This window comes from Rhinolophus sinicus, chromosome 14 (genome assembly GCF_057876585.1).
Source record: "Rhinolophus sinicus isolate RSI-liver-muscle chromosome 14, RSI-T2T, whole genome shotgun sequence".
NCBI lineage: Eukaryota > Metazoa > Chordata > Mammalia > Chiroptera > Rhinolophidae > Rhinolophus > Rhinolophus sinicus.
Window position 1 is genome coordinate 135,700,604 of NC_142514.1, and position 15,679 is coordinate 135,716,282.

General features: G+C 45.8%; 1 protein-coding gene across 14 annotated transcripts in view; it reads left to right on the forward strand.

Moving 5' to 3' along the window:
- The window catches only part of TENM4 (teneurin transmembrane protein 4), a 2,724,551-nt gene that overhangs the window by 1,994,864 nt on the left and 714,008 nt on the right, over window positions 1-15,679 (forward strand). For 7 of the 14 annotated variants that reach the window (XM_074335699.2, XM_019726370.3, XM_074335692.2 and 4 more), the window contains exon 1: window positions 8,378-8,962. The exons of 1 other annotated variant lie outside the window; for it this stretch is intronic. The gene's annotated coding sequence lies outside the window, so the exon portion shown is untranslated. Of the gene's footprint in view, window positions 1-8,376; window positions 8,963-10,217; window positions 10,524-15,679 lie in introns of those variants that run through there. 6 more of the 14 variants (XM_074335702.2, XM_074335700.2, XM_074335703.2 and 3 more) reach the window with 4 other exon arrangements.

A 15,679-nucleotide genomic window follows, 5' to 3' on the forward strand; every position in this document is an offset into this window, starting at 1 on the left:
TTTGAATTGGGTTGAACTTCTAGAAATACCAGTTTATAGGAAATATAAGATGTAGAAGACCATGTTAAACCAAAAGAGTGCACAATCAGTAAACTCAGGTTATGGGAGACTCTAGAGGACAAAAGGCCCAGTCTCTTTAACAAGTATGTATCAGATGGGGTGGTGGCGAGGGGATATATGGAGGAAAACCTAGAGGTGAAAAGAGACTTAAGAGATAATACCAACCAATTACAATGCATGGAGTTTATCTGGATCTTGATGCAAACAAGCTGGAAAAAAAGGGGGGGGGAGGGATTTATGAACCAATCAGGGACGTTTGAAGAGAAACTTATCCAGTTTACGACGTTAAGATATTATTGTTATTTTAAAATGTAGTCATATATTGTGGGTTTTCAAAAATAGTTCATATATGTTAGGGATATCTACTGAAATATTTATGGACCTGATGATATGCTGCCTGGTATTTCCTTCATAACACAGGGGGAGAGAGTAAGTAGGTAGGGATACAGATAAAACAAGATTGGCTGTGAATTAATAATCATTGAAACTAAGTGATGGGTATAGTTTATTCACCAAATTTTATATTTGTTTGGAATTTTCCATAAGAAGTTAAAGAAAGGTCACAAAAATATTTATTGTGAATCCTTTCCAAATTCATTAAATAGTCTTCAACACCATGATCTGTAATAGCTGTGTAATAGTTCCTCATTCTGTGATATGCCATAATACATTTGATTATTTGCTAATTGGTTGACACTTAGATCATTCCAATTTGTCACTATTACTACTGACATTAAGACTCTGACATAATTATTTCTGTCCATGATTATTTTCTTCTAATTAACTCCATTAAATGTGGACATAGATTCGTGGGTTGAAAGCTCCACACAATGGAAAATATTGCTTTTGGTAAATATCACTAAATTCTCTTTCAGAAAGGTTGTGCCAATTGGCAATATAGGGAGAGTAACTTTTCTAGTTATGTCATTTTTCTCTGATACATTTCTCATTTGATAAGTAAAAAAACAAAACTCAATATTATTGTATCTTTCATTTCTTGGAGTTATGAGTGAGTTACATGTCTACCATATATTTAGCTTTGTACTTTTTAGTAAATTAGCTTTTTATGTCTTTTGTCTACATTTCTATTGAGATGACTTTTTCTTACATATTTATAAATCCTCATTAAGTATTAAGGATAATAGCACTTTTCATGTATGTTTTAAATATTTCCCAACATTTTGTTGTTCTTTTGATTTTTGTCTTGGTTTTTATAAATATACAAACATTTCAAAATTTTGATATCAAATTTTTGACATTTTCCTTTATGATTTTTTTCCTTTTTACATCACACTTAAATCAGTCTTCTTTCTTTACCTCCTGAATCATGTTCATTGTCGTCTATGTTTTATTCTAGAATTTTCATTCTTTTACGTTTAGTGTGAAAAGTTTAAAGGGATTCCATAAGGGATAGGAATTAACTACCATCCCCCATCAAATGGCTTTCCAGTTACACTGTTAACTGAAATGTTCATTCTTTCCCAATTGATGTGAAACTTCAACATCCTCTGGTTGCTTCTTTTTAAAAGTCAACAGACTTGATGGTGATAATTTAATACCCTTATTTAACAATTTTTAGCAGCAACTATATGCCTCGTCTTATGTTAGTTGATAGAGATTTATTTAAATGAATATAGTATAATCACTGTGATGCCTGTGGCTGAATTCAAATGGTACATCCATATAATGAAATAGTATTCAACCATAAAAAAGAATGAGGAGGCACTTAATCCCGAGATATATTGTATAATGGAAAAAGTATTATACAGAACAGAACAGTATGTGCTATTTGGGAATGAATATTAATGTTACTTCTTCTGACCCACAGGCTGATAAGGTCTAGAAATATTGTATGACAATCTGATTTGGGAGTCATAACAGAATTTTTTTAATAGGGTTGTTAGAAGGATGAAATGTATGAATATGTGTAAAGCATTAGGTCAGTGTCTGGCATGACAATCATTGGAATCACCCTATAGAGGCTTTGGTAATTTAGTGGAGGTCTTTGTGGTCCCCTTTTTCTTCATTTGTTACATTCTTGATGATTTCTGGACCCATGACCCTCTGGATCAAAATGCAGTCATAATAAAGGCTACAGACTTCCAGGCCTAGGAATGAATTTGGTGTAGCTTTGTAGAAGACCGGTCTCTGCCACCTGATCTACCTATCATGAAAAAGGCAAATCCTCACTAGTCGCAAAGAAGCCTGTCAGGCAAATTATAAGAAGACATAAGACAAAAACCGGGCAAAAAAAACCGGGAGGCTTCTGCTAAGATGCATGGTTTTGGGAAACTATGTATCACATGTCATTAAGCATGCAGGAGGAAAGCTTTAGGAGAGCTCCTTTTGAGGAGATAGACCATTGCCACCATCCCTTGGAAAGAAAGTGTTGTGTAAGCAATGTCAGCGATAGAGCACCTCTCTGCTGTGAAAGGGGTGCTGACCTAATCAGAGAGGATGCTTCCACCTTGGCATTTTGCCAGCTCGTCACCTTTGACCCCAACAGATGCTGCTGTTTTCTGATCAGTGTTTTCCCTGCTAGCTGGGAACCAATGTCAGTGGAGGAGCAATCAGAACCATTATATACTCACTTGAATCTTAGCCCCACTACCCAAACCACCATGCCCTCACAGGCGGAGAGCATCGTGTGGCAGGGGATGGGGTAACCGTGTGTCAAACACCCATCTTCCACAAGTGCATGCACACATACTTAGGAGGGTTGGGAGCCCACATTCATCCAATCATTTCACAAGTATTCATTGTATGTTGACTTTGTGTCAGGCACTGTGCTACATACTGCGGATCCCAGCAGTGACCAAGATACTCATGGGAACTATGCTGCAGGTTGGGCAAATGTTTTTGTTTTTTTTAATAAAAAGTGAAACAAATGCATACACAAATAATTTCAGCTTGTGAAACAGGTGAGGAAGGGCATAAACAGGCTTTAATCGTGGAGAGTAATGGCATGGCCTACTCTATCTAGACAAGATTAACCATATCTTCAAAGTGGACTGAAGTTCCCGGAGAGCACACTTCACTGCCAGTATCGTTAATTCTGTCCATCCACCCATCTAATACAGTGTGGTGGCTAAGAGCCTGAACACAGAACAATACAAGCTGGAATCTCGCTTTGCCATTTATTAGTCATGTGACCTTGGACAAATTGCTCATCTTTTGTAAGTCTCGGTTTTCTCACCGATGGAATAGAGGTAATAATCATATTTATCACATGGTGTTGCTCTGCAATTTAAATGAGGCAGTGCCCTTTGCTTAGTCCTGGGCACGGTGCTCAGTACATGCTACGTAGCTATCTTGTTAGTGGCCCTGGTTTCTTCACTCAGTGAGGGAATATTTACTAAGAACCTCTGAGTGCCAAATACTTGGCTGGTCATTGGAGTGGGGGCAGAGAGAGACAAGATCCCGCCATTTCTCTAAAAGAGAAAACTTACAGTGAATCCAAGCAGAGGCTTTCCTCTTCTTCTCTAGCAGACACATTCTAAAGTAATTGTTTACCCCAGTACCAGCTTTGAATTCCCACAAGACAGAAAGATAGCTCATAGGTTGAGCTGACTAACCTGCCAGAGAATAATAACTGGCCTCACCTCTTAGCTTGAAAAAATGGGGAAAAGCACTGTCTTGGGAATTTTGGAGAACCAGGTTCCAATTCTGATTCTGTTGAGCCAGAATCACAGAAGCCTCAGTGTACTCACCCTCCCTCCCAAGTTGTCTTAAAGATTTGATGAGATAATATCCATGAAGGTTCCAGAGCGCCATAGAAGGCTTTCCAAAAATGTCTACTGTTCTTCCTTTGGTTCCTGCCACTGCTCTGCCCCTCTGGGTCCCTGTTCCTCCCATGTAAACTGGGAAAAAAAGGAACCCAGCAAGGGTAGGTACAAGGCGAGGGTCAATCAGCAGATATGGGGGGATTCGAAAAGGTGAAAGGGCTATGCCTCTGTAAGGTGTTATTATTAGGTTGGCCTATCCACATACGTAGTAAATATTTCTGGGAGATGAAAACTCACTGATGCTGAGGAAGCCTTACCAGAGAGCCATTTACAGCAACCTCTCTAAGGAATGAGAACATCCACTGGCCTGCAATCACCCCCTCTACCCTCCAATTGTGAGCATCTGATGGCGCTTATCAGTGGGTGTTCAATTCCTATGTAACCAGCTTGCATACTTATGTCATATCAGACAACAGCCACAAAGCATTGTCCCTTGCCCCTACATGTCTCCTTGCCTGAAATACCAGCTCTCTGAAACAATTTTACAGTAACTGCCGGACTCAAGTGTTTTTGCAAATAAACACATTTCCTAATTAAAACTTGCCCTTTAAAGACTCACATTTTCATGGCCCCACTATAGGTTTTCCTTTTCTTGTAACATATCACAGAATCAATAAGGGCAGTGCAAACATTAATATATACAGTTTCAACAGCTCTAACAACCTATCTGCCTACATAAGAACACCTTCTCCTCCTCTCCAGCCCAGCTAATAATTTCTCCTGATTTGTTAAATGCCTTCTTATTTCACTCTCAAAGATAAAGCTTAAAAGGTGGTTAGTCTTAAGGGGGAGTGGGAAGGGTAGATTGAAAAGGGATAAAGTGAAAGAGGAGTGTGTGTGTGTGGGGGGCGTCATTTCAATTTTTGGTCTTTTTTAATGACAGCTTTTAATTTTTGTTATGAAAGTAATGAATGTTCAATGTGGGAAAGTTAGAAAGTATGAAAAAAGCATGAAGAAGAAAATATAGCTTACTCATAATGCTATCATTCAGAGGCAACCATCGTTAATCTTTGGCTTTTTTTTTCCCAGATTATTCTCCATGAGAATTTTTACGTAGTTAACAATTTTGAAGTCTGCTTTAAAAAAAATTTTGTTAACGTGGTAACATTGGCATTTTTCCATGGACTGAAAAACTCTTCAAAAAAAAAACGAGAAAAACTTTAGAGTTTGCATAATATTCCAGCAAGGCTGTCACAATTTACTTATCCTACTTGACCCTTTAGGCTGTTTCAATTTTTTTCCCCATTATCATAAATAATGTACTGCTACCATAACCAATCTACTATTTTGTTGTTGTTTCTTTGTTTCCTGGGTAATACATGGGGCTGGCTGTTAGGAGGGTCTTAGGCTGAATATTACAGCAGTGTTTCCTATGGCACAGACTGGCCATACAGAGACTCTCCAGCTAGCTGTAGAGTTAGATTACAATATGGTAACAACTGACCTCACTTTCTCCTCTAAAACCATTTCCTCCTGAATTCTCTTGACATCCAAGTGAATAGTGGCACCCTCCACCCAGATACCCAAGCTTGAGAATTAGGAGTCACTTTGGACTTCTCCTTGCCTACCCCCACCAACCAGTCACCAAAATCTGTTCACTTTACATCTTTGATCTCTCTCAAGTCTCTCCTCCCTTTTCCATTCTCACTGCAATTGCCTTTAGTTTACCTAAAGGACCTAACTAAGCATCTTGGTCTTCCCAAGCCACTCTCTTTAATCCATTTCTCCAGACTGCTGCCAGATCTTCTTTTTCAAATACCTTGTAAGATCCCCTGCCTCCTCTGCTTTAAAGCCTTTAATAAGTTTCTGCTCCCCACCCCCACTCAGTACCTGAGCTTCCGGGATGTTTGAGATCCTGAGTTTTTTTCAGGCCCTATCAAGATCCAACCCTACCTCCTGCTCTAGACTCCACCCAGGCACTTCCTTCACATGTCAACTCTGCAGCCATAATGCTTTGTCCATGTCCTTATACTGTTAAATCTATTTAAAAAGCAATTCCCCTCCCTTCATGGACTAGCTAACTCCCTTGCCTTAAAAACTCAGCTTAAATGCCACCTCCTATAGGAAGTCTTCCCCTTAAGGTTTTGACTGGGCATCCTTCTGTGTTCACACTCTGCCTGTTCCTCAGGAAGAAACTCACCACACTGTGCCTCTCCTTGACGGTGGGGGTTGGGCTTTGTTCATCTTTTTTTTAACCTCTAAATACGTCAGATGTATAGTTCCTAAAAACAAGACTAATCTCCTACATAACCATGGTAATGATCAAAATAAGGTAATGATATATGCTATTATCTAACGTACAGACCTTATTTTAATTTTATCAATTATCCTCTTAATGTCTCAATCCAGGACCACATGTTGCATTTATTGCCATGACAACTACTTGTAAACCATTCCTTTAATCTGGAACTGTTCTGGAGTCTGTTTTTCATGACTTCAGGATTTTTGCAGAGTCCATAACAGTTATTTCATTGAATGGTCCTCAGTTTAGGTTTGTCTGATGTTTCTTCATGATTAGATACAGTCTATTCATTTTGTCAGGAATACCACAGAAATAATATTATGTCTTTCTCAGTGCATCATATCAGGAGGTACATATCTATTTGTCATATTCACAGTAATGCTGATTTATTAATTACCTGATGAAAGTGGAGTTGGCCAGATTTTTGAACTGTAAAGTCACTATTTTTCCTTTGAAATTGCAAAGAATCTTTGAGACTGCAAAATACCTTGTTTCTCATTATACTTTCACCCACTACATTTATTTTAGCATTTGGGCTTCCATCTTCTCATTGGTCAAATGAAGTGCGTGGATGAACAGTGGATTCCAGAATTTTTACTCTCAAGGATCCCTTTCTTATCCCCTCTGACATGAACCTCATATTTTGAAATATTTTGAATAGCATATTTTGAATAGCATTTCTCAAGGTATATATGACTCATTTTCCTATTACACATTCATCAGACATGTCTACTGCATTATATACTCACAAAGGCAGAGACTGTTGGCCTCACCACTGATCCAATGCCCAGATCCAATGACAGTGCTAACCACAGAGTAGGTGGTCAACAAATACTTGTTGAAGGATTGAATCTAACACAGCTTATGCCCAGCATTTGATGTCTGCAGTGAGGACACAAAATTGATAAATGCTATCCAAAGGCAGAAACATGACATTTTAGTTAGTCTTAGAGGCTTTGTCACTGGTCAGTGTTCAGTTATGACGATTTTAAAAATAGACCGGACAGAGTACATGGAAACTTCCCACCCACCCTTACCCCATCCCTGCCTTTCTGGCATGCCTTAGTTAGATGTTAAAGGGGCGTTTTAGCACCTCATATTTATAATCTCTCTGTTGCCTCTGTAATCAGAGGATGGCAACTGGCTAGACAGTCTCCTGACCACACAATAGGGTTTTGAAAAATATCCTAGACCTTGTTTCATATGTATATGAAATTTGTATTGTCACATTTTCTCTGTCATTAAGCGCTTTAGATCATGGAGATATAATGTAGCAGAAGATCATGAAGGGAGTTTTTTTTTAAGGGTTGGCAGGGAAATAAACTAACATTAGTTGAGCATCTCCTATATGCCCAGTTCTTTCTTTGTTTTCTCTTTTCATTTTACATATTAGGAAACAGGCTGGGTAAGGGGTAATGGTTTGCACTGTCACACGGCTAGCATGCAGAAGATCAGGGGGTGGGAATTTCTCCAGTCTTTTTCCAAAGCGCTTGCCAGAGTAGCCACTGTACCAAGCTGCCTCTCCCATCATCATATAAAACTGTCCTCTTGGAAGTGCGCTGGCGATCACAATCTAGACATTGGAAGGACACACATCTCTTAGACCCTGTTCACTGCAGTTATTTTTTTAAATGATTGTTATCACGACTCACTAGCTGTTACCATGGTTTAGGAGAAGTTGTCAAAGGAAAGAGAGCTTTTCTTTGGGTATCCTGTATGCCTGAAGAAGGAACTCAGGTTCTCAGCTCTTAATTAACTCTGGCTCTGCTGCAGCAGCAACGCAAGAGATCGTCCCTGGCAAAGTGTTGTGTGTGTGTGTGTGTGTGTGTGTGTGTGTGTGTGTGTGTGTGTGTGAAATAACATCAGGGGGTAGGCAGGGAGGGAGGCCACGCACCCGAGAGAGACCCGGGAGCAAGTGAAGGGGGGAGGGAGAGGAGACGAGACAATGCTACAGAGAGACGGGAGAGAAAACCAAAGAGGGGGGAAAGAGAACAAAAGGCAAGAGGAGGGGAAGCAGAGAAAGTCGGGATAAGGAAAGAGAAAGTTTGAGAAAGGGGGCGAGAAAGCAAGCAAGGACGGTAAGAGGAGACCGAGAAAAATACTGAACTGAGAGAACTTGGAGAATTCGAGAAAGAAAAGAAAAGAGTAGAGAAAGAAGCGGAGAAGAAGGAGGGAAAGGGGGAGGCGCGAGAAAGGTATTGGCGAGAGCAGAGACTCGGGTGAGCCCAGAGGCTGGTGAGTGGCCGCGGGAGGAGGCGCATCACCTGCGTGGCGCCCCCCGGCGTCGTGGTGCGGCCCTGCTCCCAGAGCCTGTGCGCCGCGGCTCACCCAGCCGCGTAGGATTGGCTCCCGCCTCCCATTCATGTAACCTGCGTGTGCGTGAGCGTGTGTGTGTGAGTGTGTGTGTGTCTCTCTCGCTCGCCCTCTCTGTCTGTGTGTAAGAGAGCGAGGGTGGGGGACGGAGGCAGGCAGGCGAACAGGCAGGGAGGAGAAGAAGAGGGACGCTATTAAACACACACACTCACACACACGCGCGCGCACACACCCGCCCCACCCCCCCAGAAGCCTCGGGATTGCAGCTGTTTCATGTGGGGCAGCAGTGTTGGCAGGGACGCCGGCCGGGAACGGCCGGGAGCGGGAGCCCGGCGTGCGCGCGCTGCTGGAGGCTCGCTGGTGCTCCGCTCCCCGCGGGAGCTATTGTTGGTCTCACTGGAGCTGAGCCCAGAGCCGGGACCTGCTCCTTCCTGGGCACCCAGTTCGGGCTCGCGGAGCGGAGGAACCGCGCCTCCGAGTGCGAGAGGAGCTACCAGCGCGTCGCCTTGCTTCCCTGCCGCCCTCTTCCCCGCTTCCCGGGCGGTGGCAGTCTGCAGCCACGGTAAGGCAGCGTGATCCGCTCTACGAAAAGCGCCTTGGGGACCGCGGCGGCGCCTCGCCGGCTCTCTCGCTTCTCTGCGCTCACTAGCTGTAGCAGGGTCGGGGCAGTTTCCGCGGATGCCCGAGGTTCCGGGGAACGCTCGCCTGCTCCCCCCGGCCCGCACTAGGGGTGGAAGGGAAGGAGGCTGGGGCGTGGGTTGCCGGCGACGCGAGCCAGTCTGGAACCCCGAGTCTCCGACGCTGCAGCCCCCGGAGCCTACCGCGGACTGGAGCCGGGGAGCGAGTGTGAGGGGAGATCAGGGAGCTCGGCGCGGGCGGGGGACTCGGGACCGAGGGTGCGAGAGAATCGGCGCTCCCCGGGTTCGTCGGCCTCGCCGGGATCCCCTTCCAACCCTAGTGCCCTGCAGCCGCTCTGCAGACCTGACGACCCAAACACCCTGGCGGGCGCTGGAAGATCCCGCGAGGCGGCGCCGGGCTTCAGACGTTGCAGCCTGCCCTGCGGGGTGAGCGCCGGCTGCAGTGGCCCCGCGTGCGCCGCGGTTCGAGCGGAAAACCGGTAGACAAGATCCCAGCCCCGCACCCTCCGCAGCGGGTGCGGCGCTCGCCTCTCCTCGCCCGCCGCCTTGCAGCGGTGGTTACGTTCCCTTCTGAGCGAGTTGAGGCTGTGGCCGCCGGGTGGACGCTCAGAGCTCTCCGGGTGTGAGTGTGTGTGTGACTACTCGTACCCCCGGCTTCGGGAAATGTGCTCCGCGTTGAAATGTGATCACCGAGCTTCTTAGTCATTTTCCTCGAGATTTAAAAATACAGTCTTTATATTGGAGCAGACGGGAAGGTGGTATCGCGGGATGAGTGTGTGTGTGTGTGTGTGTGTGTGTGTGTGTGTGTGTGTACGCAACCAGGGAATACACAGCTAACTACTGGGGCGAGGGGAGGTTCAACTGGTGAGTCCTCGTTGGCGGGCGGTAGGGTGGGCTTTGCTGGCCGCTTCTCAGCCCTGCCCCCACCTAGGCTAGGTTGGAAAGTACTGGAAATTCAACTGCGTGGTCACTAACTTTGGAAATTGGCTCCCCTTTCAGGGCGAGAAATTAAGGCGATTTGTGCACCCTGGTCCATGTGGCCGAGGGTATTATTATATTACTCAGTTGGGTACGGTACCTCTTCAAGAACCGCGCCAATCCCCGCCTGGTCCCTAACCCCCTCCTACCTCCCAGCCCAGGCGAAAAGGTTCGTAGACATGCAGTTATCCATAAGCCACCGATGCAGCGAAAGCGGCGTAGAGAGGCAGCTTGGGTTTTGCCGGATTCTGCGTGCCCTCTTGGTGTTTGACTAGCCCACGAAATCGCCCTGCTGCTTTGTAGAAGGCCGCGGTGGGGCACGCTCGGGATCCGAGCGCGGGGGCGCAGGGGGTGCCCATGTGCTGAGCTGTGCGGCCGCGCACGCAGGGAGATCAGCCGACTGGCTTCTCTGGCAGTTATATAAACGGCCTGAATGATTACCCAGAAGCATGATACGAGCAGCCGGTTCGCGAAAGACAAGCCTGAAAGTTTGCCTGCTTAGGGAATGTAAGTACCGGGGCGCTCCCACCCCGGGACCGGAGAGCAGGGAGCCGCCTCACATCAAGGCGGCGCCCACTTCTACCATGGGCGTTGGGTGCTGATGCTACTGTCCCCACAGAACCGGTTATCGATGCAGGGACTGGGTAGAGTATCCGGGGTTGATCATAGAGAAAAAACCGGTCAGAACTCAGGGTCCATTGAATCCTCAGAGCCCAAAGGGATGTTCGCTGGACTTGCAGGGAATGCTGTTTTAGGAAACTGACTTTGTGTCCTGGGAAACCTCAAAGTCCCCCTTCTTTGCCCCCCTCCCCCCCGCCATCTTTCACACCCAGTGCCCTTCACGTGTTTGAAACCTGCCTGCGATGCCTGGTCCCCTTTGGAAATGCCAGGCATCAGCCATCCTGGCCCACTCTGACGGGAGGTTCGGAAGGAGCATACTGGCCTCTGCCAGGGTCGGCCACCATTATGCACCTATTTCTGGTTTCCTGGGCCAGCCGGCGCTAATGGGGATGGGTGCGGAGTATGGCTTCCTTCTCCATAGCTTTTCTCCTACGCGGAAGGCAGTTTGCTTCTGTTGCGTTTATTCTCTCCCCATTTCGCTGCTTCCCTTCACCGCCGCAGCCTGTAGCCACGCTGATGGTTTTCGATAGAGGAACCAACAGTAGTAGAGTGTTTTGAAACCTTGTTTTTCGCCTGTAGAGGGATAAGCCACCCAGACCTAACAGACATGCGGAACGCTGAAGTCTGGGGCACAGTGGCCCCTCAAGTCCCTTCCCCCCGCAGTCGGGAGGTGGTGGTGTGCTTGGGTGGGGATTGTTTTGTTTTTGCCACATTCCAGGGTCCTGAAACCCCACATTCTCTCCCCCCTGAAATCTGGGTTCCGTGTGAGTGTTCCGCGCTGTAAAATAAATCCTCTCTCGCAGACCTGTGGGGCCCTTTGGATTTCCTGCCGCTGCCATGATCCTTAACAATGCGATTGCAAAGCTCGTGCTCTGCTGGGAAAAATCCCCAGGTGGTGGCCGGCCGCGCCTTGACCTTGCCGATGGCGCCTTTAACCTGGCTGCCTGAAGGGCTCCGGCTCCGCCGCGGAGGTCCGGGAAGGAGGAGGGCGCTCAGGAGGGGCTGGGTTCGCTCCCGGCCCAGGGCGAGAATCGGGTCGCGGCCGGCGGCTGTGGGGAGGGGACGGGGCTCAGCAGCAACCTGTTTCCCCGCGCGAAGGGGCGGCTCATTCCCGCTCCCCCTCTTCGGCATGGGCCGGGTGCAGCCTTCCTCCTCGCCGGCCTCGGGCCGTCTCCGGAGTTTCGGTGTCAGCTGCACCCGCCGAGCCCCCTCGCGCTTTCTGCCGGCGTCCGGAGGGTGCCGTCGGATTCGGGCTCCTGGGCGGACAGAGCTGCAATCAGCGCGAGCCAGGCTGCTAGGTGGGCGGGGCCTGGGCGGGAAACGCGAGCCCAGGCCGCCTTGTTCCAGGCTGCGTTCTAGCCCCCAGCGCCGCGCCGCGCCGCGCGGGGTCCCGGTTGCGCCTCCCACCCCTCTCCCGGGCTGCTCCGCGTTCTCTGGATCCCAGGCGCGCCCCGGGCGCCCTGCGGCTCAGCTTTGCCCAGGAGCTCTCCTCGCCAAAGTTAGGAGGGATGTTTTCACAGGTGGTGGCGTTGAAAGTGTGTGTGTGTGTGTGTGTGTGTGTGTGTGTGTGTGTGTCCGTCCCCGTGTGTCCTGGGGAGGGAGGTGTGCGGCAAAGCCAGACACAGTAGAAAAACGGATTCCCCTCTTTGTAGGCGTTATAAGGGAATGATGAGAAAGATCTGTTTTCTCTGGGGAGGGTAATGACGGGAAGTCCTTCCACCTAGTGGTGCTGGACCAGTCGGAGCTGATTTCCTGGGGTGAACGAGTGTTTCTCTTGTCGGTGCCTTGCCTGCAGTAGGTCCTTATGAATGTTTGGGGAATTGAACGCTCCCAGGGTTCTTCAGGCAAGACTAAGGACATAGATGCTCGATGGTTTTAGGAAGCTAATTCTTGGAAGGTTTTATTCCCAGCATGTATCTTAAAGTCAGTGGGGCAGAGTCCGCTTAACCTGTGAATTCACCATCCTCCGGGGTAGGGAAGTTGTCAGGAATGGAGAGGTTCGGTTTTGGAGAGAGATATTTTGGATTTATCTGCCCGGGTCCTGTTCTTATCAAGGCCTTTCTTTGGGGATGGGGTAGAATGAGGGCAGTAAGCCAATAAAACAACCTATGGACTGTTGGGGAAGGACCAGCGTTGCCCACTGCGGGCTTCAGGGGGCAGAACCAGTACTCACCCTGAAGAACTATCAGAGGACAGTTCCACAGCGAATGGAATGATCTGGAATATGAGGTAGTGAGCTCCCCACCCCCAGTAGAAGATGGGGTATTGAAGTAGTGGGTGACTGGGATCTCCAAGGCTCTCCTTTTTGAGGTATAATCTCACCCCTGCTGTTTTGTGGGAGTAAGTTTATGGGATGTGACTTTAACCCCTTAATTTACTGGGTGGGAATTATGGTTGCGTTGCCTTGGGCAAGTTACCTTTGGAACTTCATTTCTCTCCTGTACGTATGGAAGATATTGTCTAGTTTACAGAACTGTAGGGATTAACGTGCAGTAAACCTTTGACACACGGTAGGCCATTCACAAAGGATCATTCCCTCCCACCTCCTTCAATCCTTTCTAACATTGTGCATTTGGTGGGTAGGGGTTGGACCTGGAAATCAACAGCCCCCAAAGAACCAGCAGCACTGCATCCACAGTCTATTTAAAACCAGCTCAAATGCTTGAAACAAAAATATCTTCTCTTTTCTTAGAAAAGTCATTTCCACTTTTGTTAGAATTTCTCCCTCATTGAGTCTTTTTTTTTTTTTTTTCCTAACAGAATTACATGCTTGGACAGATTGGTGTGTTACATAACCTGGTATTCTAGATCAAAAGTTACAAATATGGGAAAGAAGGTGATTAGGCATTTAAGATAAAGACTGTTGGGCAATGCAAGCAAGGGACTCAGGATGACCACTCACAGTCGTTAACTGTCTTGGAAGTTGAAGGAAAAAGATGGAATAAGCACATGGTACGAATCCTCACCTGGGTCCTCTCTGGTTCTAACGAACAGCTGTTGTGCCTGCACCGCAAGCCTTCTGGTGTTCTTGTCCCAGTACCTCCTCCCTCATCCATGAATCTAAAAAGTGAAACAAAGAACAATGGGATTTAAATCACCTCCTTGCAGATTTAATTCCAAAAGCCTAGCAGGGTAAAGCAACATCAATTCCAGATCTAAGTAGCTGATTTTGACCTGCCTTCTTATATGATCTATCAGCCTGGCTTATTGTAACTGAAAGCTGAATCACTCCATCTTTGCTTTGCACCTATAGACTACTATGGGGGCCACTGTGAAAGTAAAACATGCCTCACTTCCAAGGAAACCAAGATACATGGATCTCTGAACTTACAGTTTTCCTTAAGGAAAGCTTCTAGTGAAACAGTATAAATGTAGATGCTTAGTCCTTTGTGGGTTTTATATTTATTACTTTGTCACAGTTTTATTTTTCCAACTTTTGTTTTTATTATATCTAATTACCAAATTATATAATTAGATATAATGCCAATTATATCTAATTACAGAGTAATATATGTTCACTGTAGCAAAGTAAGATAATATAAAGAAAAGCAAAAAGAAAATAAGTTTCACCACATTTTGGGTTTTACCTTGTGACTTTTAAGAATGTAGAAAAATAAGACCATAGTTGTAATATTTTGAATGCTTATTGTCATCTAATGATAGGTCTTTCCATGTCACAACTTTTCCTCCTATGGCAACATTTTTAATGGCTATGTAAAACCCCAATGTTTTAATATGGCATGGTTTATTTAAATGGTACCCAAATTTTGACTTTTTATTTTTAGTGTTGTATTATGATAACAAAGTTGCAGTAACTATCCTTGTACACACTGCATGTTTCATATTTCCTTAAGATAAATTCCTAGAAAGCAGGTGTTGTAGGGTCAAAGGCAGATGCCATGCTAAGACCTCTTGAGCAGCAGTAGGGTCCCCCGTGATTTCTGCTTCATCTTTTGAACCAGAATATGGCTGTTTGTGTTGCAATCCCTTACAGGCTTGGAGCCCAGGTAGTAGAGGGAGGTAGGGGTAACAATCAGACCTCAAGCAGGGGATTTGCATAACTTTGAGCTGTTCTGCTAAACTGATAGGCAAATCCTTTTTCCAAGAACATTTTTCTTCCCTGGCTGACTTGAATCATCTCTCTGTAGAGCTTCAGCCTGCAATAGAGTTTAAATATGTAAATATGTTCCTCTGCGTTGTAGGTGGGGCTGGCTCCATGGTGCATGGCAAACAGTTCCTCACAGAAGTGAGTGGATCTGTATTTGCTGAGCCAGTGGATTCCTCCCTCCTACCCCGTTTCTTGTCCTATGGTTCAGAGTCCTTACACTAGACACCTACCATGTTTCCCCGAAAATAAGACCTAGACAGACAATAAGCTCTGTCTTGTGGAGCAAAAATTAATATAAGACCTGGTCTTATTTTACTATAATATAAGACCCGGTCTTATTTTACTATAATATAAGACCGGGCTTATATAATATAAGACCGGGTATAATATAATATAATATAATATAATATAATATAATATAATATAATGTAAAACCGGGTATAATATAATATAATACTGAGTCTTACATTAATTTTTGCTCCAAAAGACGCATTAGAGCTGATTGTCCATCTAGATCTTATTTTCGGGGAAACACGGTAGAAAAATCTTACAAAGGAAACAGTTGAGACTAGCCCACAGCAACCTTATCCCCACCTGCTGCATGGCATTTTACTGGGAAATCAGCCCAACTGTCTCTCTTCATGGTCCCTGGGCACAATAAAAAAAAAAAAAAAGAAAGAGAGAAAGAAAGAAAAGAAGAAATTAACAGCCTACATGCTGTTTCCAAAGTGGAAGGAGTTGGGTTTTCGTCCCATCCTTGCTTGGGCCAATTCAATCAGAATGTGTATTTGTCAGTCTCGTTCTTGCTCTTTCACGTGTCAGATTTCTGTGACCCAGAAAACATTTGTTCTCTGTGGTTAGATGACTTGTTATCTGACACAGAATTCAGTGGAGCCAGTGGAGGAAGTCCAGTCTTCCCGTTTCCAAGGTGGCC